The sequence below is a fragment of the Podarcis liolepis genome, assembly GCF_965112155.1.
Source record: "Podarcis liolepis genome assembly, chromosome: 6".
In the NCBI taxonomy this organism is placed as follows: domain Eukaryota; kingdom Metazoa; phylum Chordata; class Lepidosauria; order Squamata; family Lacertidae; genus Podarcis; species Podarcis liolepis.
This window is the reverse complement of record NC_139559.1, coordinates 38,338,633-38,362,982: the sequence shown is the minus strand read 5'-3', so window position 1 is coordinate 38,362,982 and position 24,350 is coordinate 38,338,633.

Here is a 24,350-nt window from a genome sequence, read left to right as displayed (position 1 = left end):
CAGAGAATGGTGTTCCAAGTATCCAAAAGTTCTTAAAGAACTGAAATGTGCAATTGCTGATCATCTAACGAAAATATATATCCTGCCCCTAACGTCACACCTAAGATCAAGAATTAGGAATGGCTGTGGATCTGGTTTGAGAAACGACACATCAAACACAAGTATGCTGTAATAAAGTCCAGGTTGCATGGGCATTTTGGATAACGTTGTGTGATTAAAATCCCAGTGCTGAAATGCAGTGACTGCAGTGCATATGGAAGTGTTATCCCAACCTGAGAACTAGGAGGAGGAAGCTGAACTAGTTGTAAGTAAGAAGACAGGCAGGTAGGAACTAGTTGGGGCAGACTTGGTGGGACACTGCCCCATTTGCCCTTAAAGAGCAGCCTCATTGTTGCTTTAGTTTGAAATGCTTTACCCCTGTGGTTTAGCTGTGATTTCTGCATTGCGGGAGGTTGAACTAGATGTCATTTTACAGATAGGTAGCCGTGTTGGTCTGCCATAGTCAAAATAAAGAAATTCCTTCCAGTAGCACCTTAAAGACCAACTAAGTTAGTTCTTGGTATGAGCTTTTGTGTGCATGCAGTGTATCTGAAGAAGTGTGCATGCACATGAAAGCTCACACCAAGAACTAACTTAGTTGGTCTTTAAGGTGCTACAGGAAGGAATTTCTTTAGATGTCCTTTTGTTTTCCTTTCAATCCTACAATTATATGATTCTATCTTTGCAGTAATCTGTGTATTCAAATATTCTAGACGCTGCTCTGAGGCCTCTTTATTCTTTTCCTGCCAATGCCTCATCTTCTCAGAACACTTATTCTGCTGTAGCACACTAGGGACTCTGCTACATTAGTAAAGAAAAAACATTTTACAATGTGTTATAACACTGTGACACCAAAGAGCGCTGTAGAGTTCTGTCTTTCATCAACATGATTTCCCATTATGAGGTTTACAATGCATTTTTCTGAAACTTTTTTTTTATGTGTCTAGATCCAGCCTCGGATTCCAGGTTAAATATCTTAACACCTCTCTCCTTGTGTGTATTATAATTATTTATTATTTATTATTATTTATATCCCTCCCCATCCGGCTGGGGTTCCCCAGCCACTCTGGGAGGCTCCCAACAGAATATTAAAAACACAACAAAACATCAAACATTAAAAACTTCCCTAAACAGGGCTGCCTTCATGCTACTGTAGACAAGGAGAAAGGCTGGTGACATTATATTCATAATGCTTTAATCCATAATGCATTAAAGATTCCCAGCACTCCTTTAGTCCCAGGATAATCTTTACTTTTACTTTGGCATAATTTAAGAAACAATGAGGAATAAAGAAACCTTCTGTTGTAAGTTTTTTGTAAATAAGGTGATTGATATTTTGTATTATTAAAGGACTGGAAATAATAATAGATAAGCTTGAATTCAGGCAGGTACCTGATACCAAAACCGAAGAAACCGAATCTTTTTGATTGGTATAAGATTTTGTATAGCCTGAGACTCAAAGGTTAAGCATAAATATTTTAGCAAAGTTAATAAAAGAGAGCAAAAAAGAAAGTCAACGATGAAAGACTTCCAGTGATGAAGTTAGCTAGAGAAGCTCTGCTGGTCCTCTGTGAATTAACACAGAGGGAAGGCCTCATTCTTCAGTCTCATGATTGCATCAAAATGATTTCAATTCATTTTTTATATTTGGCTTTTGTTTCCTCATAAAAAGTCTTCCACCTTTCAGACTCTCTGTGCAAAATGGAAAGTACATCCCTTTGGCGCATCATTAAAGAAATGAGCAAAAATTTAAAAGTCCTATCATGTGGATCTAACTATTTCGGTATTGCTACAGAAATATCCCTCTTAATCCGTTCTTCGTCATTCCTGCCTCTTGTGCCTTTTCTTCTGGTAGCCAGTCTTTTCCTGATTTAAAGTACTGGGGCCCTTATTTAGTGGATCCATGGGATCTCCTAGAAGTTGAACTTTGCATTCCCCTGTCAATGAGGAACTAAAGGAAGGTGTCTGATTTCGAAGCCATTTCACCTGCTAAAGTCACACTGGGATATCATCTGAGTTGCCTATAAAAATTTAAATGAAGCAAATTTTGAAATGAACACAGAATGATGTTCCTCAAAGTAACCACATGAAAAATTCTGAGAAAAGCCAGAATAATTTGATACAATTAACAACCAAACATACAAAAACTATCTGCAAAGTGTATTACTGGGCTTGATTCCACCTATTAAGAAAAGCAAAATTTGGAAGTTCCTTCTCGGATGAAGAATCTGAAGTGTTTTAGGTAAGTCAAAAGATCTTTGATATGCAACATTACTGCGGTGGAAAGGTTTTACACGACATTCACTACATAGTTCATTTATCTACAAACATACAGTTCCCTGTGTATGTTACTCATGTGATTTTTATTTCTTTAATTATCTGAGCTCCTTTGTACCTCGGTTTCACCCCCAGGCACACTGAAGATGCTCTCCATTGCTTATGGAACCTTTCTGGGAATTGTGGATATTACCTAATTAACACAAAGAAAGTGTTGCAGAGGAGAAAAGTGCTGAGCATAGATATTAATTCCTCCCTCCCTCCCATCTAATGCTGAATGGCTCCCCATAGTCCATTCCTCTAATACTCCATTTCTGCTCCCCATGTCCTAATTGATGGAGACTATTGCTGTTTCTGTAAGTTGCACTCCAGTCGACTTTGCTGACCCCTCTCTGATATTTAGCTTCCATTTCTTTCCTGCTCATTGTCAGACCATTTACATAACCATTCCTCCTTTATGTGCAACATTCACTTTTTTTTGCTAGGAATTAATAATAGATAATAAAATATATAACAGCAATCATTTTGCAAAGCCCGATACATTTCACCCCCTTTGCACTTGCTTCTGTTGATTTGTTTCATGCCCTTGCCTTAATGCATTTGTGTGCATATGTGAAAGTGAATTTATATTTCTTCCGTACCAAAACAGAAGCTTTAATGCATCACTTTCCCTTGCCTCGTGAGAGCAAATGAATCTTCTCTTTCTCTTGCGCTGCATAGATATTAAACACATTATTCTGTTTGGGTTGAATTCTAGTAAAATTAAATTTCCATGCTGAATCCCATCTTCCCATCTGTGAAGCAAAGCTGGAAGGGATATATGCAGCTTCCAGAAATTCTACAGAGGTGGTGGTTGTGTAGGGGAGGTGGGCGGGGGGATGAAGCATCGTAGGGGATAGCTACCATTTCCCCTTTATTAGTGGTTTTATGCCAAACATGATAAATGCGAGCGTCAGCGGTGCAAATTCCAACATCTGCTCCATCTCTACCACACAGACGTGTTGACAGGTGTACTCTCTTCCTCTGCATTGCTTAGAAGCTGACAGATGGACTGTCAGCAGTAAATAAAGGATGGAACCTCACAGAGGAGTAGCAGGGGGCTCCTGAACTTTTCATGCATTTCTGTTAATTTGGTTTTAATATTCCCCACTTTTGCAGAGCTCATTCCTACCCCCAGACACACACACACACACACACACACTCTCTCTCTCTCTCTCTCTCTCTCTCTCTCTCTCTCTCTCTCTTGGGAAAAGGAAACTAAATGATGTTAATCTGCCAAATATTTCTCATTATTAGGAATGCAGTAAAAATTAACATAAACCCTCATCAGAACTTAACTGCCAAAGCAGATGAGGTTAAAGGTGAATTAGAGAAGCCAGTTTCATTTCTTTTTTGTGTTTTCAAAAGAACAAATGGAGGCAAGGTGCATAGGATCTCTCTTACAACAAGACCCTCATGGTTGAAATGTCAGTTATTTGAAGCTGCTAGTTTGTTGGAGTTCACACTGTGTCAAAGCTCATTTTACTGTGAACATTTCCATTATTTGCAAAACAAAAAACAGAACAAAACAAAAAACACCTCAGGTTATTTTATTGTTTGGGCAATGCCCTGGGCTGTCTGCAGAGATACATATGATCCTGCCATGCCCAGAGGCATTACCTTACTTCATATAGTTAGCACTAGACATACATTTCAGAATGTAAATAGAGTGAGCCTTTGTTACAAACTCTTTATATTACACTATAAAGGTTCAAAACATTAGTTTCTGCTCTAAGATTTAATGGAACTGTGTGCAGTTTTCTTGGAATTATCCCAGATTGCCACAGAACTAGGGATGGGGGAGAAATCTGAATTAGTTTGCATTTTAATGCAAGCCTTCCTAATTCACTCTTTTTTGAAACGATGCATGAACCAAAGTGCAGCTACTCTTCAATATTCACACTTCTCTGAATTATCCAAAACAGATCTGCAACCAAAAAATGTGCATACAAAACTGCTTGTATTAGGGGGAAATGTGAATAAATATGCATAAAATAGTGACAATAATACAAATATGCATTTTGTTAGGTAAATTGCTTGCTAGGATGTGTTTATTAGGTAAAATTGCATTAGAAATGTGCTTAATAGGAGAAATGTAGACTGAAATGCTTATGATTATGTGGACATTTTAAAGTGCAAAGTGATGCAGAAATGTGGAGGCCTCAGCCTAAATATGGGGAAATACAAAACTGAGAGAAAGAAGAATTGACAGATTTTTCCTGTCACTATGGGGTAGAGTGGAAAGGGACCGTGAGGCTCATCTGGTTTAATCCCCTGCAATGCAGGAATCTTTTCCCCCAACATGGGGCTCAAACCCACAACCTTGAGATTAAGAGTCTCAGGCTCTACCACCTGGCCCTGCATGTATCCCTTTTGGATTTGGATTCTCCCTGAGCTTGAACTAACTATTGAACCACCCCTCCCCTTTACATCTTTACTGGAAATAACTATCCAAAATCAAAACAACATGTCAAGTACCTCCCTTCAATTGTACAGATTGTTCAATTGTATGGTAAGCACAACAGGAGATATGCCCTAAGTAAGACACTATCATGTTTGCGCAACTGCAGAATATCTTAATATCTAACTTGGCCTGGGGGGGGGGGGAAACCCTGTCCTTATTGCACAGGTGAAGATGGGTTGACTTGTTGACTATTACTTAGGAATTCTACAATATATGGACTTTCATTAACTCAAAGCACATAATAGGATGGAGGACTTAAAAAGTTTACTTTGCCTAATTGTTTCCCAGACTTGCATTGATGAGTTCAATAGTGACACTGAAACGGTAGTCAGTCCATGTTCATATGCGAAAGAGAGCATTTTTTATTTTCATATTTGTTAATTTTTAATACCAAAATAACAACCAAATACACGGGAGATTGATTAAAAGCATCATCTCAAAAACACCAATAGATTTACTGCCCTTTGCTTTCTTGTTAAGTAACACTGTCTATTCTGTGGGGATTTCTATACAGTACAGATAAGCAGTGCTAAATCAAAAGTGAGCAGTAAGTTTGTCTATAAAAGTAAGCCTATATTCATGAGATGATGACTGTTTGCATTTCAGATATATGGCTTAATTGTGGAGTCTCATTAGATGGATACTAATTTTACTTATTTTATTTGTTTAGATTCATAACCCAGCCACAAAAACACCTAAAGGCATTCAAATTCCATTAATAAAATTTGATTACAATACCATTTTAAACTCCAACCTTCTGCTAGTTTAATCCTCCTAGTAGCAGAAAGCAAACCTTCTCCTCCACACAGTCCATTCACTCCACAGCCTCATGGAAGAGAGAACAGGTTTGCACCACTTACCCTGTCCTCAGTGCTTGCTGACTGTGCCACTGACTGCATGTAGATCAAAAGGTCTGAAAAGGGTGACCTATGCACATAACAGTTAAATGTACGTACTTGCTCAATGGATCTGGAAGACCTGTGGGTCCAGATAACTGCAGAATATTATTGAAAGTAAGGCAGCTCTCAGTCCACTGGTTTGCTAGGTAAAGGTAAAGGTACCCCTGCCCTTTTTGGGGCCAGTCTTGCCAGACTCTAGGGTTGTGCGCTCATCTCACTCTATAGGCCGGGAGCCAGTGCTGTACGCAGACACTTGCGGCTCACGTGGCCAGCGTGACAAGCTGCATCTGGCGAGCCAGCGCAGCACACGAACGCTGTTTACCTTCCCGCTGGTAAGCGGTCCCTATTTATCTACTTGCCCTTAAGAGTGCTTTCGAGCTGCTAGATTGGCAGGCGCTGGGACCGAACGGCGGGAGTGCACCCCGCCGCGGGGATTTGAACCGCCAACCATGTGATCGGCAAGTCCTAGGCGCTGAGGTTTTGCCCACAGCGCCACCCGCGTCCCTAACTGGTTTGCTAGTTGCCCTCTTAATAAGGGAACGCTGACCACCCCACCCCCTGTTGCTTGTTCTGCAATCTAGAAGACGACAGCACACTCTGTTCTCCAAGTGGCTCATACAAGGAGTGTGGGCTGGAGATACAGAGTGGCAAGCCAGGAAGGATGGTGGTAATTTTGGCAGGTGTATCTTGGCCTACATATATTAGAAATGCTGCACCTGCCAAGATGACTACGTCCATGGCCTTTCAGGGGCAGGATATATGTGCATCTGGGCACAGAGCCTAGGGCTTGCCGATCAGAAGGTCAGCGGTTCAAATCCCCGCAACAGGATGAGCTCCCATTGCTTGGTCCCTGCTCCTGCCAATCCAGCAATTCAAAAGCACAAAGTACAAGTAGATAAATAGGTACCACTCTGGCGGGAAGGTAAACAGCGTTTCCGTGCACTGCTCTGGTTCGCCAGAAGCGGCTTAGTCATGCTGGCCACATGACCCGGAAGCTGTACGCCGGCTCCCTTGACCAATAAAGCGAGATGAGCGCCGCAACCCCAGAGTCATCCACGACCGGACCTAACGGTCAGGGGCCCCTTTACCTTTACCTGGCCTACAGAGAGGTTTGAAAGGCTGGTTTTTTCCTTGGCGTGGCCTGCTCCTAATGGAAGAACAACTCCTGGTACTAAACTCTGGCCTATCTTAGTAAATAGCACCCATATTTCAACAAGAAACAATAACCTGCTTATTCTGGTAGTGCTTTGTTTCACATTTATGCAACATCCTGAGTCTTGCAAGATAATTAATCAAAATAACCCAGGGAAGGGGAATTTGCAGCCCTCAACATGTAGCCTCAGCAGTGGTCAAGGATGTTGGGAGTTGGAGTCCAACAGCACCTGGAACTGAAGGACATAAGTTCTCCAGCTATGATCTAAGCAGACATGCAAGGCTAGACACACAACTATCCATTCACTTGTTAATTGTGCTAGGTTCACAAGTAACCTTTTTCATTAAACACACCTTATGAAACTGTCACTAGATTAGTAACTGCAGATGTTGAAATAAGTGAAGTAATTACATATTGCCATCTACAGTCACAAGACCAGCAAGGTCAGAATCTCAAATTACCTCAGTGTACCACTGACTTTATTTCTGCAGAACAGAGCTGTGAGACCACTCATAGGAAGAAAAAAAGAAGAGAATGTCTCATCTATAGGCCAGATATGCACACTATCAGGTTCACATCAATGCTGCCCTCTCTCAAATAGGCCAGGCAGCAGACTAGCAAGGGCAAAGGGACATTATATGTACTAAATTACTGCTGCACTGGGACATCTGAGCGCAGAATGAGGTCTATTATTTCCTGCTGTGGCATCATATTGTTATTTGCATTTGTCAGCTGCTTTACACAAAATAAAGTCTCAAAGCAACATGACAAAACAGAATACAAATAGATAAAATAAATTATAAGCCAAATGTAAAATGATGTACAGTACAATTTTCCTAAAATGTTCATCATGCAATACAGTAAAGACAGGTCTTCCCCCACCTGATGAGTGGGGGGGGGGGTGCCACAGACAAATCTAACTTAACCACCAAAAATCCTGGGAAATTAAAAATGTTTCAGACTGGCACCTAAAACTAACAATGATGGAGCCAGGCATGTTTCCCTGGGGAGAGCATTCTGCAAATAGAGAATAAACACTGAAAAAAACCCATATGCTACACCTGTCCTCAGGCTTTCTTTTGATCATGCAATATGATTGTTGAGCGTTATTCACTTGTGTATTGTGCTGCCTTTTGACTGGCAAGCTTTTCCATTTTCTTCTTATATGAAAGCAATCTGAATGCAGACTTTCAAGACTGTGTTGGTTTGAACATATTTAATTAGCAAAGTCCTGTTCCGTGTCTGCTCAGAAGTAAGCCTCATTTAGTTCAGCTGACTTACTCCCAGGTAAGCATGTATGACACGGGTAGATAACCTTCCCTCACCCAAGGGCTGCAGTTGTCCTTGGCCAACCTTCTGGTGGCTAGCTCTTGGATACAGAGGACCCATACACACACAGCACAGGCACACAACCCCTGTAGCTGATCCAATGTTATTGTCTCCTCTCTACTCATCAAATGAGCAATCTAATAACTGGGGAGGGTGTGATTTGCAACCCCATGAGGGATAAGTGTAAACCTCTCCATCCACCTTAGTGCTCAGTCTTCTTTACATTGCTGGTGTTTTTTTTAACCATTATTGCCAAAATCCATGGAATTTGGGGGGCCAAGAAAAAGTTGCATGGCGAGACTTGATCCATTGCCTAATCTGGGATTCAGCCATCCCTGAACTATAGGATTGCAGCTCTTAGTGTGTTAGCGAAACATCCAAAACATCATCACTGTAAGACTGTATCATCATGCCAATATTTTTAATGGTCAGAAAAACCCAGCTAGCCACTTGAGCCAAATGCATGTTGTTTTATCAGTAAGGACAATAATTAATAGGAAACCTCTGCTCAGTATGTTTCCCTCTGCTAGCCTGAAATCAGAAGCTTGATGAGCTCTGATGTTTCTGATTTAATGGAATTGTTTTGCAGCACAGAGATGGTGGTGATAGCCAGGCAGTTGGAGGGTGGGGGAAATGCCCTATTTTAACCAAGGCTCCACTGATCCTCCTAATACTCTGTCAACAGTTCTCTGTCAGGGGATTTTTAAAGGAATGGGGCAACCTAGGTGTCAAACTAGCCAGCAGTAGAGATCCCAGAGCAAGCAGTTCATTAGTGTCACTAATGTACGTGAGGTGTAAGCTCCACAGAGGGCTGCAGAAAAGAATGTAAGAGGCATCTTGCCATAATGAGCTGGAAAGTGTCTTTTAAAGGGCAGGCAGAATGATTCACGCTGCCTTTCCGAATGTCCTGTAAAGGATTCACTGTAACACAATGTGGAGCGTACAGAAGTGATAGCTAATGGGAAGTTGTGGCTTCCCACACATTTTTACAAAATGGAAGGGTGCTCTTTTTATGAGGATGGAAAGCTCATTGTTGCGGAGTGGATGAGCAGACAAAGAGAGAGACTTCTAGTGTCTGGAAAAAATGTGTGGCAGATACTTGACTTCAGGTCTAAAGTTCAGGACTCTATGGAGTTTGTTTCAATGGGAGTTGAATACTAGGAGCCAGAGTCACAGCTTTAATGGAAACAGATTTATAGTGCTATACTGTGCATGTTCCCAGTTTAGGAAAGCTTTGCAGAGGAGCTCTTAGACAGCTGGTTGTGATTAGCTCAGACTGCAAGCTTACAGAGGACCTGGAGACTCCTGATCTGCTTGTCTGGGTAAATCCTTGCACGTACATCTCCCTCCTCCTTGTTAATGCAGCTGGCCAGACACTACACACGTACCCCTGAAGTTCTACCCCAGGTTGGCAGCATAACTGGCTACTGGTATAAGAGCTCAGCAGACAATCTACTTATTCTAATGAGTAGCTGGATGATGTGGCAAATGGAAGTTGTTGTAAACAGGTATCTGCTTTACATTCCACTTAGTTTGATAAGAATTGAGTGGATAAGCATCCCTGGATGGTTGCCGACTTTAACCTCCTTTAAAAGGCTCAGGACACCATGATTGCATTAGCTTTCATATTCAATCTGATGTCAAGCCTGAAACAAGAAGGATAAAAAGCATTCTGTGTGACTTAGACAAATACCAGTCCTGCTTATCATAGCTATGGAAAGTGACAGACCATGTGAAGAAAAATGCATTTGAACTTCAAAGTCTACATCCCTCTCTTTTTTTCTTTCTTATTTACCTGCCAAGAACCCAAAGCTCACAATTCCGACTTTCCTTTGCAACAGCTGATGAGAGTTACTGATGCTTGAAATATTCATGGAACAGCAGCCAGCACATCTCTCATTGCAGCTTTTGATGCAGATAAACTACCATTTGAGGTAAATCTGATATAAGTCAGAATTTGGGGTGGGGAGTTCTATGCAAATGTAAAGGTGGGCCTAAATCATCTTGCTCCCTCCACTCATTTCTCTAAATTAATTTCTCTTGCTGTGTTCTTGGGGCTGGGGTAGAGTAAAGAGAACATCCCCCAAAATCTTTGGGAAGGGGTTGCTACTCACTGGGTCTCCCCAAGAAGTGTGGCCAGCAGGAAGCAGTAGAAAGAGAATTGAGCTGCTTCCTGTTGGCCACACTTCTGGGAGAGTCTTCGGAGCGTTATGCTGTGACATGACATCACAGCAGTTCATGGGAAGCTGTGGAGAGAGCCTTGCACCACTCTGATTGATGTGGGGCTTAAAAACAAAATGTTTTACCAAGTAAGTGTAGGGTAAGTGCCAACACCTCCTCCCACACACACAAAAAATTGGAGCAGTTTTACCATGCTAACCCCTTCCCATTTTCTTTTGTTTTTTTAAAGAGGAGTTTCATGTTGTACATTCAACAAACACTGAGCACTGCCTGGAGTCCAGAGTGCGCCTAGCTTGCCCACCTCTTAAGTCCAGCCCTGTTTATATCCAGCCTATATTAAGGATCTGTAGAAATGCAGTATGCTCATTTGCTGCACTTTGTTTTCTACCCACACTCACATGCTCAGATTGTCAGTTGCTTCCTTTGCAACACCTGAACTAGGAAACTATGGTTTGTACTTGCCCCCCCAGATTGAAATCAGGTTCAAATTGTGACTGCACTTTTTCTTCTTGCAGCACCACACCATTATTTGGCATTATGTTTGAACCAAACAATTGTTTTAACTTTTTTCAGAACAAGTGAGGCCATCTTCTTCTTTTTCTGGGTCCATCAAGACACTTTTTTTTGCTTTTATTTGTAATTTCATTTATTTTAAAATAAGAAGTCAATCCATTTTTAAAGGATTACAACACTGAAAGGATCCTACATCAGCATCGCCTCTTATTTTATTACAGGCTCCCTAACCTGATTCAGACTGAGATTTCCTTTTTAAAGTAGACTGGGACAAAGGTTCCTTATTGTGCAGGAATGATATATTTAAATATATAAAACAAAACATGGAAAGATAAACTTCCTTCCCATTCACTATCCCCAGTGCAGACAGGAGCCTGAAAATTATTGAGACCAATAGTGGGTCCAATGGTTAGGAAGGTGGTTTCTGCACGTGCTGTAGAGGAAAGTGAGGGGCAGATGGGTCTTATCAACCTGAGAAGGTAGCCCCAGGAGAAGGTAAAATCTGATCCTAAACCTCCGCTGGCTTGCAGGATAGCTTCAGGATGAAGAAAAGGCCAAGAAGTAAATCCTACACAAATCCGGCATGGCTGGATACTGCCAAACATATTGCTGTGCTTTCCTTTGGGCCACACCAGAGAGGCCACACCAGAGAGGTCTTGCCACTTCAGGGATGCTAATGCATCTGTGTGACTTTACCCCCGGAAGCATACTCCGTTGTCTCTTGAGACAGACGGATGCCAACAAAAAAATTAAATATAATGATGGGTTTTCAACAATATGAGCTTTTAAGCAGAAATTCGAGGCTAAGTTACAATGACATGAAGAGATGTTTTGTACACTTAGCTGCAAGTAACTGTCTTATCTGATCTTAGGCATATATATTCAGAAATACTACTCAGTTCAAAGGGGTTTATTTCCAAGAAAAAGTGCAAAGGATCGCACTCATAATCTGAGAGATCAGTGAGAAAATATGTTTGTGCCTACAATATATAGTCTAAGAAAAATAATAATGCTGTTGAAGGCCGCAATGCCACTTAAGCCACTTAAGACCTATTGAGTAGATAATGATAAGATGTAAGTCTTTGGCTGGGCCCTAAAATCTTTAGAACATCAGGCCCCAGAGTATGCAATTGACTTTACCATTGAAATGCTCTTAAAACAAATCACAGTGGGCCACTGCCAGTCCTACCATCTGCTATGGGACAGCATTTAAAGGACTCTGAACTACCCCAAAACATCATCCATAATGAGGATGCAATAGAAACAGCAGCTTCATTGCCTCCATGTAACCTGATAATGCATTCATCAGAGATTTGCTCTATTTGCGCTTGTACACCATGGAACTGAGCTCTAGTAAGTGGAAGAAGACACTCAGGAATAATAGTCCCAACTGCCCAGGTCATCCATGTATTCCAGTGATCAACCATGGCTTCAACAGGAGCACAAACAAATCAACAGAAAAATGTAAATGATTTGGATCCAGCAGCCACTGGGGGCAGACCATTCTAGGTCCCCCATTCCAGAGGAAAGCCGCTGAAAACCTCAGTTTCACTGGAAAGTGATCTGATCACGATCTAATGGTAAAATAAATGCCCTCACTTGCAGATCACACTCTCCCTGCCATGTTAAGAAATTAGGAACCATGAAGAACTGTTCCTTGAAATAAGGAACAGTTGGCAAGCCTACCAAGGATTTTCAATAATATCCACATCACACTTTTTCAGTTCTGACGTGATTTGAGCTTCTCTCTTTTTGCTAAATGTTTCTCTGGGTGTTGGTCTTAAAACAACAATGGCAATATGTACCACACTTGTTACACAGCAGGAGAGGGATAAGCCCAGTGATGTGGAATGTTCTTCAAGGAAGGTTCCCTGGAGACCATTTCACATTGCTTCTGGATGATGAAAGTTAGAAAATGATAGAGGAAGGAAGTAGTGGTGGTGGAGTGGATGCTGTTGTTTGTGCTTCTGTTGTTTTAAAGTTGCTGTTTTTTTAAAAAAATCTTTGCATTCTTTATGCTGGCCCATGATTAGCACATTTATTCATTCAAAAATTATACCCCACACTTTCCTCTACAAATGAGTTGCTCAAAGTGGCTTGCACATCTGTTCCATATCTATAAACAATTTGGAAGAAGGAATTGAAGGGATGCTCATCAAATTTTCAGATGACACCAAACTGGGAGAAGTAAATAATGCTGCAGAAGACGGAATTGTGATTCAAGATTACCTTAACAGATTGGAGAACTGAGCCAAAACTAACCAATCATCATCATCATCATCATCAATAGGAACAAAGGTAAGGTTCTGCACTTAGGCAGGAAGTTCAAGCTGCACAAATATAAGATTGGGGTGGCAGCGGCACCTGGATTGCAAGTAGTACACGTGAAAGGGATCTTGGGGGTCTTAGTAGACCAATCAAGGGAAGTAATAGTACCACTCTGTTCTGTCTTGGTCAGACCAGACCCAAATCACTGTATTCAGTACTGGGAACCACAGTTTAAGAAGGTTATTGGCAGGCTGAAATATATGTAGAGGAAGACAACTGAAATATACTCGGAGTTGAGAGTTAGAATCATAGAATCATAGAATCATAGAGTTGGAAGAGACCACAAGGGCCATCGAGTCCAACCCCCTGCCAAGCAGGAAACACCATCAGAGCACTCCTGACATATGGTTGTCAAGCCTCTGCTTAAAGACCTCCAAAAAAGGAGACTCCACCACACTCCTTGGCAGCAAATTCCACTGTCGAACAGCTCTTACTGTCAGGAAGTTCTTCCTAATGTTTAGGTGGAATCTTCTTTCTTGTAGTTTGGATCCATTGCTCCGTGTCCGCTTCTCTGGAGCAGCAGAAAACAACCTTTCTCCCTCCTCTATGTGACATCCTTTTATATATTTGAACATGGCTATCATATCACCCCTTAACCTCCTCTTCTCCAGGCTAAACATGCCCAGCTCCCTTAGCCGTTCCTCATAAGGCATCGTTTCCAGGCCTTTGACCATTTTGGTTGCCCTCCTCTGGACACGTTCCAGTTTGTCAGTGTCCTTCTTGAATTGTGGTGCCCAGAATTGGACACAATACTCCAGGTGAGGTCTGACCAGAGCAGAATACAGTGGCACTATTACTTCCCTTGATCTAGATGCTATACTCCTATTGATGCAGCCCAGAATTGCATTGGCTTTTTTAGCTGCCACGTCACACTGTTGGCTCATGTCAAGTTTGTGGTCAACCAAGACTCCTAGATCCTTTTCACATGTACTGCTCTCAAGCCAGGTGTCACCCATCTTGTATTTGTGCCTCTCAATTTTTTTGCCCAAGTGCAATACTTTACATTTCTCCCTGTTAAAATTCATCTTGTTTGTTTTCATGCTCTTTATTTCAGCTCATGGTAAACAGGGAGGGAGTCTTCCCCAAAACCTCTGGCTATATATGCATTATTTACACAATGGGTCCTGTGTGATTGGCTGATCCAACTCCCCTTTTGGAGCCTGATTGGGCTGCTGCTGCAGGCCAATCAGGTTGCTGATTCACTTCCTCCTGGAGCCAGATTGAGCTGTTCCTGCAGACCAATCAGGATGCTGCCTTCTAGGATCCTACTTGCCTATTGATCTAGGATCCAAGCTCAGTACATAACAACAACCAAGCTGATCAAGGTTCTGTAAACCAAGCCTTATGAGGAATCATTGAGGGAACTGGGTATGTTTATCCTGGTAAAGTGGTGAGTGGGAGGAGATATGATAGCCATCTGCAACTATGTAAAGGACTATCACATAAAAGATGGAGCAAGCTGGTTTCATCCTGCTCTGGGGTAGGACTCAAAACAATAGCTTCAAGTTACAATAAATGAGATTCTGACTAAACATCAGGAAGAACTTTCTGAAGGTAAGAGCTGTTCAACAATGGGACGGACTCCCTTAGAAAGTGGTGGACTCTTCTTCCTTGGAGGTTTTTAGGAAGAGGCTGGATGGCTATCTGCCATGGATATTTAAGCTGAGATTCCTGTATTGCAGGGGGTTGGACTAGATGACCCTGAGGGCGCCTTCCATTCTATGATTCTATGAACAGCAGTGAAACAATTAAAGTACAAACTTAAAAACTGAAACTAAAAAAAAAGCAAAAAAGAGCAAGTGGACAAAAAGAGCAGCACTTAATCTATTTATGGTTAACTGGTTGTGGCTTTTTAATTTTTTTTAATGTGAATTTTTATGGTTTGGGAATATAAAAATAAAAAATGATTAAAATAAACAGAAGGATTTGTGTCCACCAAAAAAGAGCTAAATGACTTGAAAACGAAAACTGCAGGCAATCATGGTCCCTGCTTTACTACCCTTATCTGACAGCTAAGCACTGGCTTATACCATTCTGGAAAAAGTGTATTCAATAGCCAGATGTGTCTTCACTATAACTAACATGGGGAATGCTATCCTTTCGAATCTCTGCTAGAAGGAAAAAAGAGTCACCTTCTGAATTACTGGCCTTGCTGCACTGTTCCTTAGAGATCTCCAATGCAAATATTAACCCAGCCTGACCCTGCTCAGCTTGTGAGATCTGTCAAGATCACAGCAGAAGATGGCACATCTGAAGCTTTAAAAATGAGTCTTTTGTAGAGATGTAGGCAAGAGCAGTGCGTATACGTCAATAGAAAACCCACTCATGCCATTCAGAAATCTGAATGCACAAATGTTACTGCTAGTCTGTGCAGCTTTTATTGCCCTGGGATAAGCTTGAGAGCGTTATTAGACAACTGGGGGTTCAAGCAATGCAAAAGCTCCTCTGGGAGATTGAGACTAATTATTTTGCGAGTGGTACAAAAGCAAATTTAAAATAAAAAAAGAGATTTTTTTTTTACAGTACCCCAGAGCTTATTTTATTATACAAGCCTATCTATTCAGTGAGGGGTGAAAAGGTATCGTTTTAACCACACAAAGAAGGCAGTTCTAATATTTTAGAATATGCAATTTGGTTGTGGTAAGCCTAGAGGGAGACAGGTTTGTAAATATAAATAACAAGGGTTAATATGTTTCTTTTACCCATGCTGACAAAGTCTATAAAATAAATATACCTAGCTTACATAAGGCCCTCCAATTCCTCAGAGACCCAGCTTCCCTTTCTTCCCACCACTGTGTCTAAAAATGTTTGCCCCTTGTCAAACAGAGTGCTGAATTGCACACTGTATGCTTCTTATCTGTTATGGTGATTCCTGAAACAACATAAAGCTTTCACTGTTTCACAGAGCACAAACTAGCCTAACATCAGCTGTTCTTTGAATCCAAAAAAATGTCTTCCAGAGCAGATCCACAAGCCCAGTGGTGAGAATTTCACCTGTGACTCCTTTATTATTAAAGAGGTTGAAAATGAAGATGATTTCACCACAATGTCCCAGAACCATTTACAACAATTTAAAATACATTATTAGAATCAGTGGAAAACTAGGATCAATTGCTATTTAAAGAAAAAACCGTACTACTTGGCTGGTTAAACCAGAACTGGTATTGGGAGTTGGCATGACTGGGCACCTGCCAAGACTCATACCTTTGTAGGCAGCCTGCTGCCAATCCCTGTAGCCTCCTGACACAGCTGCTTGTCCTTGTTACTGTCACTTCTCGTTCACCTGCTCTTTCCACTTATGCCAGAAAGCTCCATCAAGGGCGAGGACATGGAGCAGCATCTTCCACTTATATTGGACTCTTAACTCTGGAGCATTGTACATATTATGGGACTCGGGTGGTGCTGTGGGTTAAACCACAGAGCCTAGGACTTGCCAATCAGAGAGTCAGTGGTTCGAATCCCCATGACGGGGTGAGCTCCCGTTGCTCGGTCCCTGCTCCTGCCAACCTAGCAATTCGAAAGCACATCAAAGTGCAAGTAGATAAATAGGTACCGCTCCGGCGGGAAGGTAAACGGCGTTTCCGTGCGCTGCTCTGATTCGCCAGAAGCGGCTTAGTCATGCTGGCCACATGACCCGGAAGCTGTATGCCAGCTCCCTCGGCCAATAAAGCAAGATGAGCGCCGCAACCCCAGAGTTGGTCACGACTGGACCTAATGGTCAGGGGTCCCTTTACCTTTATTGTACATATTTTCTCCAAATAGAGGGAGTGAACATGGGAAGCTGCCTTATATCCACATACTTTCCAATATTTTTGTCCCCCAAATCAGAATGTCAGGAGGGGTGCACCAGAGCGCTGGAAGAAAGGGACCCTGTTGAATCTCTTTATTTTTGAGTATGCATACCATGGACTACACAGAACTGTTCACCCAGCAGAAAAGTGCTAAAGCTCAGTTGCGCAGGTAAAGTCAGTTCCATGTACAGAGTTTTTCTTTAAGTCACTGCAAACATACTAATGGTTAATCACAAAACTCTTGAGTACATCAGAACCCTATAATAATACGAATGCAATTTGAAAGTGTATGCGAAGGTGCTGGCTGGAGATTCATGACAGCATGCATACAGAGCAAATAGTACAGCTAGCAAATTAGCTGGGAATTTTGTGCTCGACTTGATCGTTCTGAATCCTTTTGTTGTTGACCTGCAGGTGGTTTGTGCATCACTCCCACAGTGTGAAAGACACCCAGATGTTATCTACAGACGTTAAAGAAAACTGTCTGATACTGAACATCAAGTTGATTTCTGGCCAGGATTTCACAAGGACACATGTGACAGCAAATGACATGCTTAAGCCTTGCAAAGGGAAATAATAATAATAATGTCCGATGCTAAATCAATCTGTTTCTGTCCTGCATGGAATTATGCACATCCTCAAAGATTTCATATTGGCGTTAAAGTTGAAAGGTATGTTGCCACAAAGAGAGACAAAGAGATAGTTATCTAATGCATACACATGCTCTTAAAGAAGGGAATGAACCAATACATATGATAGGCTATATTGCTGTTTCACCTACAAAGACACACTGATTAAATCAAAATGGCTTTGAATTTTTAAATATTATTTCCTCATTTATTTTCAGTTTGCAACTATTATATTCCACGGCAGTATATGGAGTCCCCACCAGAATAAAATTGTCAACAATCGTACCTAAATAAAAGAATTAAACCACCCAATCCAGTAAAAATAGCAACAGCAATCCTATGAATTGATCCTCTGAGTTATATAGAATTCACTTGGGCTTATTTCCAGGAAAGTGATATAAGATGCAGCCTAATACAACCCCTTCCCAGTGGTAAATAAATATTTCTGGGGAAGATATTTTACCATCACCACAGAAATGGCCTGATCTCGAGGTTACTTACTTAACTTCTGAAGGTGGTGGCATTTAGAGTAGGGCCTCAGATTATGAATTTAACATGGGCATAAGGGAGAAGATGGTGCTTCAGATATCTTCCCTATAAGCGAACTGCTAATTATAGTTTTCCTTTCTCTCATTTGGGCTGCAGTTCTGCTATAAGTTAAACTTCTGGAATCCCCACCATTTCTCTTCCAGAGGCAAATAAGCAATTCTCATGCTAAATCAGCTCCATGGAAGTTTCTCCAATTTACTCAATTTCCTCCAACAGGCCCTAAATTCTGGTGTTTCACAGGGGTAGCGGAGAGAGACTTGGTATTTATTTATTAACAGAGCCATTCACATGTAGAATCATCAGGGAAGCAGATGGGCATCCAAAATGGAAGGTTTTCTATATAAACATACTACATTTCAGGAGATGTCGAGGCATGTTTAATACAGGAATGGGAAGCAAACATCTATAGCAGACACAGCCTCCTGAATGTAGACCACATTCTAACCAGAAATGCTTCTGTTTTAAGGTACCAAATATAAATGAAGCAAACAGTTAGCTGAATCCCACCAAGTCATTCTGACCGTTAGAGCCTGCTGGATCAAGCCAATGGGCCATTGAGTCCATCCAGCATCTTGTTCTCACAGTGGCCAACCAGATATGCTTGGGAAGCCTGTAAGCAGGACATGACCTCTATACCACATGTATCCTGTGACTGCTGAATGCAAGGAAGAACCTCATTCAGGCCTGATCTAGTCACAACATGAACTCCCAACAAAGGCACTGAACTTGCAGAAACCATTCTATCTACCTCCACTCACTTAAATTCACTTTTCACATGCATGGGCATGGTAATTATTACACTGATGCTTTATCCCTATAAATCCCAAATTCTAATTAACTTATGAAAGGGTGGAAACGGATAGAGGATGAAAGTTCTTTGGGTCGGACTTCCGGGGAGGTGCCTCCAGTAATGGCGGAATTCCTCTGATCGGGAGGAATTTGCCCCGTGGGAATTTGGGTCTGACCGCCACGGCGAAGGCGGAGACCTGTAAAAAATCACAGGCGGGAGAAGCCTGTGAGCGTGGGATTCGGCGGGCACCTTTTGCGCCCCCCTACTCGCAGGGAAACCCAGTTTCGGGGGTCCAGAGCGACGTGGGGTGAGTGGCGCGGTGCTTCGAATCGTTTGCTTCTTCCACGGAGCAAAGGCGCATAGCTGTTGCCGGAGAGCGCTGACCTTTTCCTGTGGACAATTTGACTTTAAAGTAATTACCCGTGAGTAGAGCTGAAGCGGGAGAATTGGATTTTTAAACGTTTAATTTGGTATCGTAACGGGGAGGTTCAATACAGGAAGTCCGCCTCCCCCTTTTGACTGAGGCAATGAAGCTGCAAGCTGGAGTCTTGGAAAGCCTTTTGTAAAAGACTAAATTTCCATTGGCAAAGAACATTAACCCCCCCCCTTGGAGGCAGCAGAAGAGGGGGGAAGTTGTGGACTGAGATGCCTGTGGAAGAGAGCAAAGAGAGCTAAAATACCACCGCTCTGACCCTGGAAATGGGCTGCTAGCAGGACTGACGTCTTTTGGAATGTTCATTGACAGCGTTTAGAACGTTCATTGACAGCTAGCTAAATAAGAGAAATACATTGTTTCTACTGTCTCCGGCTGCTCTTAAAAAGGAGTAAAAGTAACTGAAAATTGAAACTAACTTTGGATTGTTTGAACTGTGTTTAAAAAGAGGACATTATTGACTATTACAAATAGAAACTGTTTCCCCCTAGTGGAAGCCTTTGAAACTGGTTGCTTTACAAGAGCTGGGCTAGGGGAATTTCCAGTTGCAAGATAAAAAACTGTGAGACTCTGGGACTGACCTTGAATCTTTTAAGTGCTATGGCAAATGGAAAGGGAAAAACAGACCAGTCAACTGCTGACAAAACAGTAAGGTCTGGGAGGACTTGGCAACAACCCAGGAGAGGTTCATCATCAGGCCCCCCTGCTTCTTCTGCTGCTGCCTTTGCACCAGTACAATCAAAACCAAGAGGAATGTTGACAGAAGAGGCCTTAGTGGCTGCATTATATAAGATAAATGATTCACTGGAACAGCTTAACAAGAAAATAGACGTGATAAATGCGAAAGTGGATGTTTCAACTACTAAAATCAACTTAAATACAGAAAGTATAAATAATACCAATACAGAAACCACCCAGAAATTGATACAGGAATCTACTTTGATACGGCAAACTGCGGAGGAAGCCAGGGAGAAAGCCGTTGCTGCTGAATGTAAAGTAACACAACTGGAGAGAAAGAGAGTCCCAGCCCTACAGAGGCAATTTGATGAACATAAGTTGACACTTGCTATGACTGAACTTAAAGAAAAGTAGACCAATCTGAGGATTAGAGTTCACCTTTGGTGGACATGCCCAAGGATTAAGACACTCTGGGAGATGGTTTATAACGAAATGAAAAAGGTATTTAAATATATCCTTTTGAAGTAACCAGAGGCCTTTCTCCTGGGCATGGTCGGCCAATTGGTGTCAAAGAAGGATAGAACTTTTTTAATGTATGCAACAACAGCAGCAAGAATACTCATCGTGAAGTATTGGAAGACACAAGATTTACCCACCCAGGAAGAATAGCAGATGAAGTTGATGGACTATATGTAACTGGCGGAAATGACTGGCAGAAATCCGAGACCAGGGAGAAGAGTCGGTGGAAGAAGATTGGAAAAAGTTTAAAGACTATTTATAGAAATACTGTAAAATTAATGAATGTTAGAAGAATGTTGGAATGAAGTTATATGGCTTTAGTAGAAATGTTATAAGGAATTAAGTATAAATAGATTAATAGAATATTAAAGGAAAAAATAAGGTTAGAATGTGTTAAGATAATTATAGGATAGAAAACAGAGGAAGATGGAAAGGAATTGCTGAAACAATTAACAGAAGTGGAATACAAAAAGGGAGGTGTGAGGAGGTTGTTGAAATAAGTGAATGAAAGATAAGATATTGAAATTGTTTCATGTGTTTTAAAATTGTTTTTGTTTTGTTTTGTCAGTTTAATGTGTTAGTGTTGTGTAGTGTTTGTGTATTGTATTGTATTGTTCTTTTTTATTATTGTTCTTTTCTTTTTTGTGTAGTGTTTAAATTGTTGAAAAAGTAATAAATATTATTATTATTTTTTTAAAAAAGAAAGTTCTTTGCGGCAAGCAACTTGCAGTATGCCTCTACTATACAGCACCTAAACACTGACCTTTATGGAAGTCTGAAGGTAACGCCGCTGTAATATCAAAGAATAATGAATGGTCCCTGCTTGGTTACCCAGTGAGTAACAATTAATAATATTTGAGCTCCTGCTGGTTTCTGTCCCCAAGAGATTAATGTAACTGCCACCTCCTGCCATGCACTTTGCAATATTAACATAAAGTTTCTATTGAATAGCAGTTTGATCCATTTGTGTTTACTTTATTCCTGTGTTCTGACAGAAAGAAGACAGAGAATTTACATAATTAATAATGACCGGAGTTTAATGCCTCCACTGAAACCTCTAACTATCCGTGTTAACTAATTGCATCTATAACTGTGCCAGGCAGGTAAAATACTCCTTTAAGTCTTCTGAGACAACATTATTCACCTGGGATTATATGAGGGTGTTTTTCAACTCCAGCCATTAACCGGGATGGCTCAGGTCATCCATTAAAGGCAAATTCCTTTACTCTTAAGACAAGAAACACAAAAGCAAAGCAAGGATAGATGGGGAAAGGAGTGCATTGAGGGGCTGGGCTAGTATAGTGCTATGCTTTCACTTCAGCATCCCTGAGAAGAGGAAGTATATGTAAATGTACGTAATCACAAACAATGTTTCCTTAAAGCTTCAGGCTGGAGCCGTGTTGGTCTGACGCAGTTGAAATAAAAAATAAAACAAAATAAAAATTGTCCAGTAGCACCTTATAGACCAACTAAGTTTGTTCCGTTATAAGCTTTCATGTGCATGCACACTTCAGTCCTTAAAGCTTGTTATCCTTTTTCTTGGACTGCTATCCGTTACCACAGGACTGGGACACCTCCAGTTTGTAGCAAAAATAACGTTTGAGGCTGAAGGAAATCTTCACACAGCAGTGAGAAAACAAAGGGTGTTTATTGCTAGCAATAAAGGCTCAGAGGGATCACTCTCCAAAAGCTGAGCAAAGCCCCCAAATATACATAGCTGTTATCTGTCAAAGCAATACATATGCATAAACTTCCTCCAATCTAATGTTACAACACAATACTAATTATACCATGTATGGTCTTTCCTTCATTACATATTCATTAGGCAAGGAAACAAAGGACTCTCCAAGCAACCCCCCCCCCCCCCCCGCTGCATGTGCTCTCTTTGCATTCCTTTCTACCTGAGGAGGTTAGGACATTGGAGCAGAGCACATCTCATTATCAAATGTAGACACTTAGGAATGTTGTTTACAACCTTAGGACTAAAACTGCTCCTAGCACAAGATAAGGCACAAGGCCTCTAGCCTGGCTAGTTAGCTGAGCTTATAGGTCTCTATGTGCATCAAGTTGAACTACACAACCCACTAGGTCTATCCAGGATGGCCAATGGTCAAGGAAGGTGAGTGTTGTGGTCTAACAATAAAAAGCAAAATACAGCAATTGTCTAAATAAATTGTTGCTGAAGCATCCGAGATTACATTTTTGAAGCCCAACGGGTAAATATTACACCAGGTTAATTCCTCAACCCTCCGGGCTCGGAAATCTTTGTCATCATTATAACATTCATAGAAATGCACTCTAACCTGATAAAAAGTCAATTTGTTATTGGCTTGATTCAGAGCAAGTTAACTGCATTAGATCTCATTGAAATAAATCATGACTACCTTTTCACACTGCAGTTCCATTCATTTCTGTGGAAACTAAGCAGAACTACGGTAACTTTTTCTAGATACAATCCACTGTTTAATTATTTGGGGTTGCATTGAACTGAGTTCCACTCACAGCAGACACATTGAAATTAATAAACGTAAATTAGTCATGCTTATTAACTTCAACAGGTCTACTCTGAGTAGGACTATTATCAAATATTGCCCTGCTCAAGTCTTGCCGGAAGTCACCATTGGCCCATATAAACTACAAGCATTCTCTAGAACATACCTGACTTATCCTCTAGTTGGACATTGTACAGCAGGATTAATAGCTGGATAAATATTGAGAAAGCTTGCCTAACATTACTGTGGTTCTTCATAGTACAGTTTGATAAGTATCTTAAGCTGACAGTTGGATCATCCCTTCTAATTAGAATTTCTTGGAGAAATAACATATCAGGGTGCAATGTTTAGAACCCCCATGTTTTCTTAATCTTTCACCAATGGCATATGTGGGTGGATGTCCACCACCTATAAGCTAGCTTTGCAATATATATAAAATATATTATCGGCTTTTGTTTTGTTTTTTTAAATCCATGCTCAACTGTAATACATTATTATGTTATTATTCACTTGACAATTTCTGCTTATTCTCCTCCCTGGGAATTTTAAGTAGGTTGGAGACTCCTGCCTGCTAGGTGCAGCGAAAGGCTTTGAACAAGTGAGCGTTTTATTCCCTCAGATGAAGTAAACTTGTAATTCCTAATATCAGAACAATGCTGCTTGCCGAGTCACATGAAATGCTTTTAACGAGGGCTAATCAGATTCTACATTAATGAGAGAAAAATATGATGCTAATCAACATCCAGGCAGCTCTCTAGGCTGCAGGCCTATTAAACTTCATAAAAAATTTAATGACTGAAAGAGCAAAACTGTTTGTAAGGAGTCTCCAGTGGCAAAGGCAGGGTCTTGAGTACCATTCACCTCTCATTACATTGAATTAGCCTCACTTTCAGACCCTAAACACTGACTAGCAAGCAGCATTTTCCACCAGGACTTGGATGATTCGCTTTGAAAGTATTCTCAAAGCATTTATTTATTCCCCTGCTTTTCAGACTCGCCTCCTACTCCATTTTCATCCCGCCTTCAGTTCAGTTTTAATTAATGAAATTTGTTTTCAGTAAAGGGTTCTGGGAAATGCTAAACTGCTTTTGTGGTCTGCATAATATGCCAACCACAAGCTTCTGGTGCAGCAATACGGGAAAGCTTTCTGACTGACCCGTGGCCAGCTGCTAAATGCACATTCAGGTACCTGCAAAACACTCACTGGGGTTTTTAAGTGTGCAAGTGGAGTGTTTGGGAAACCACAA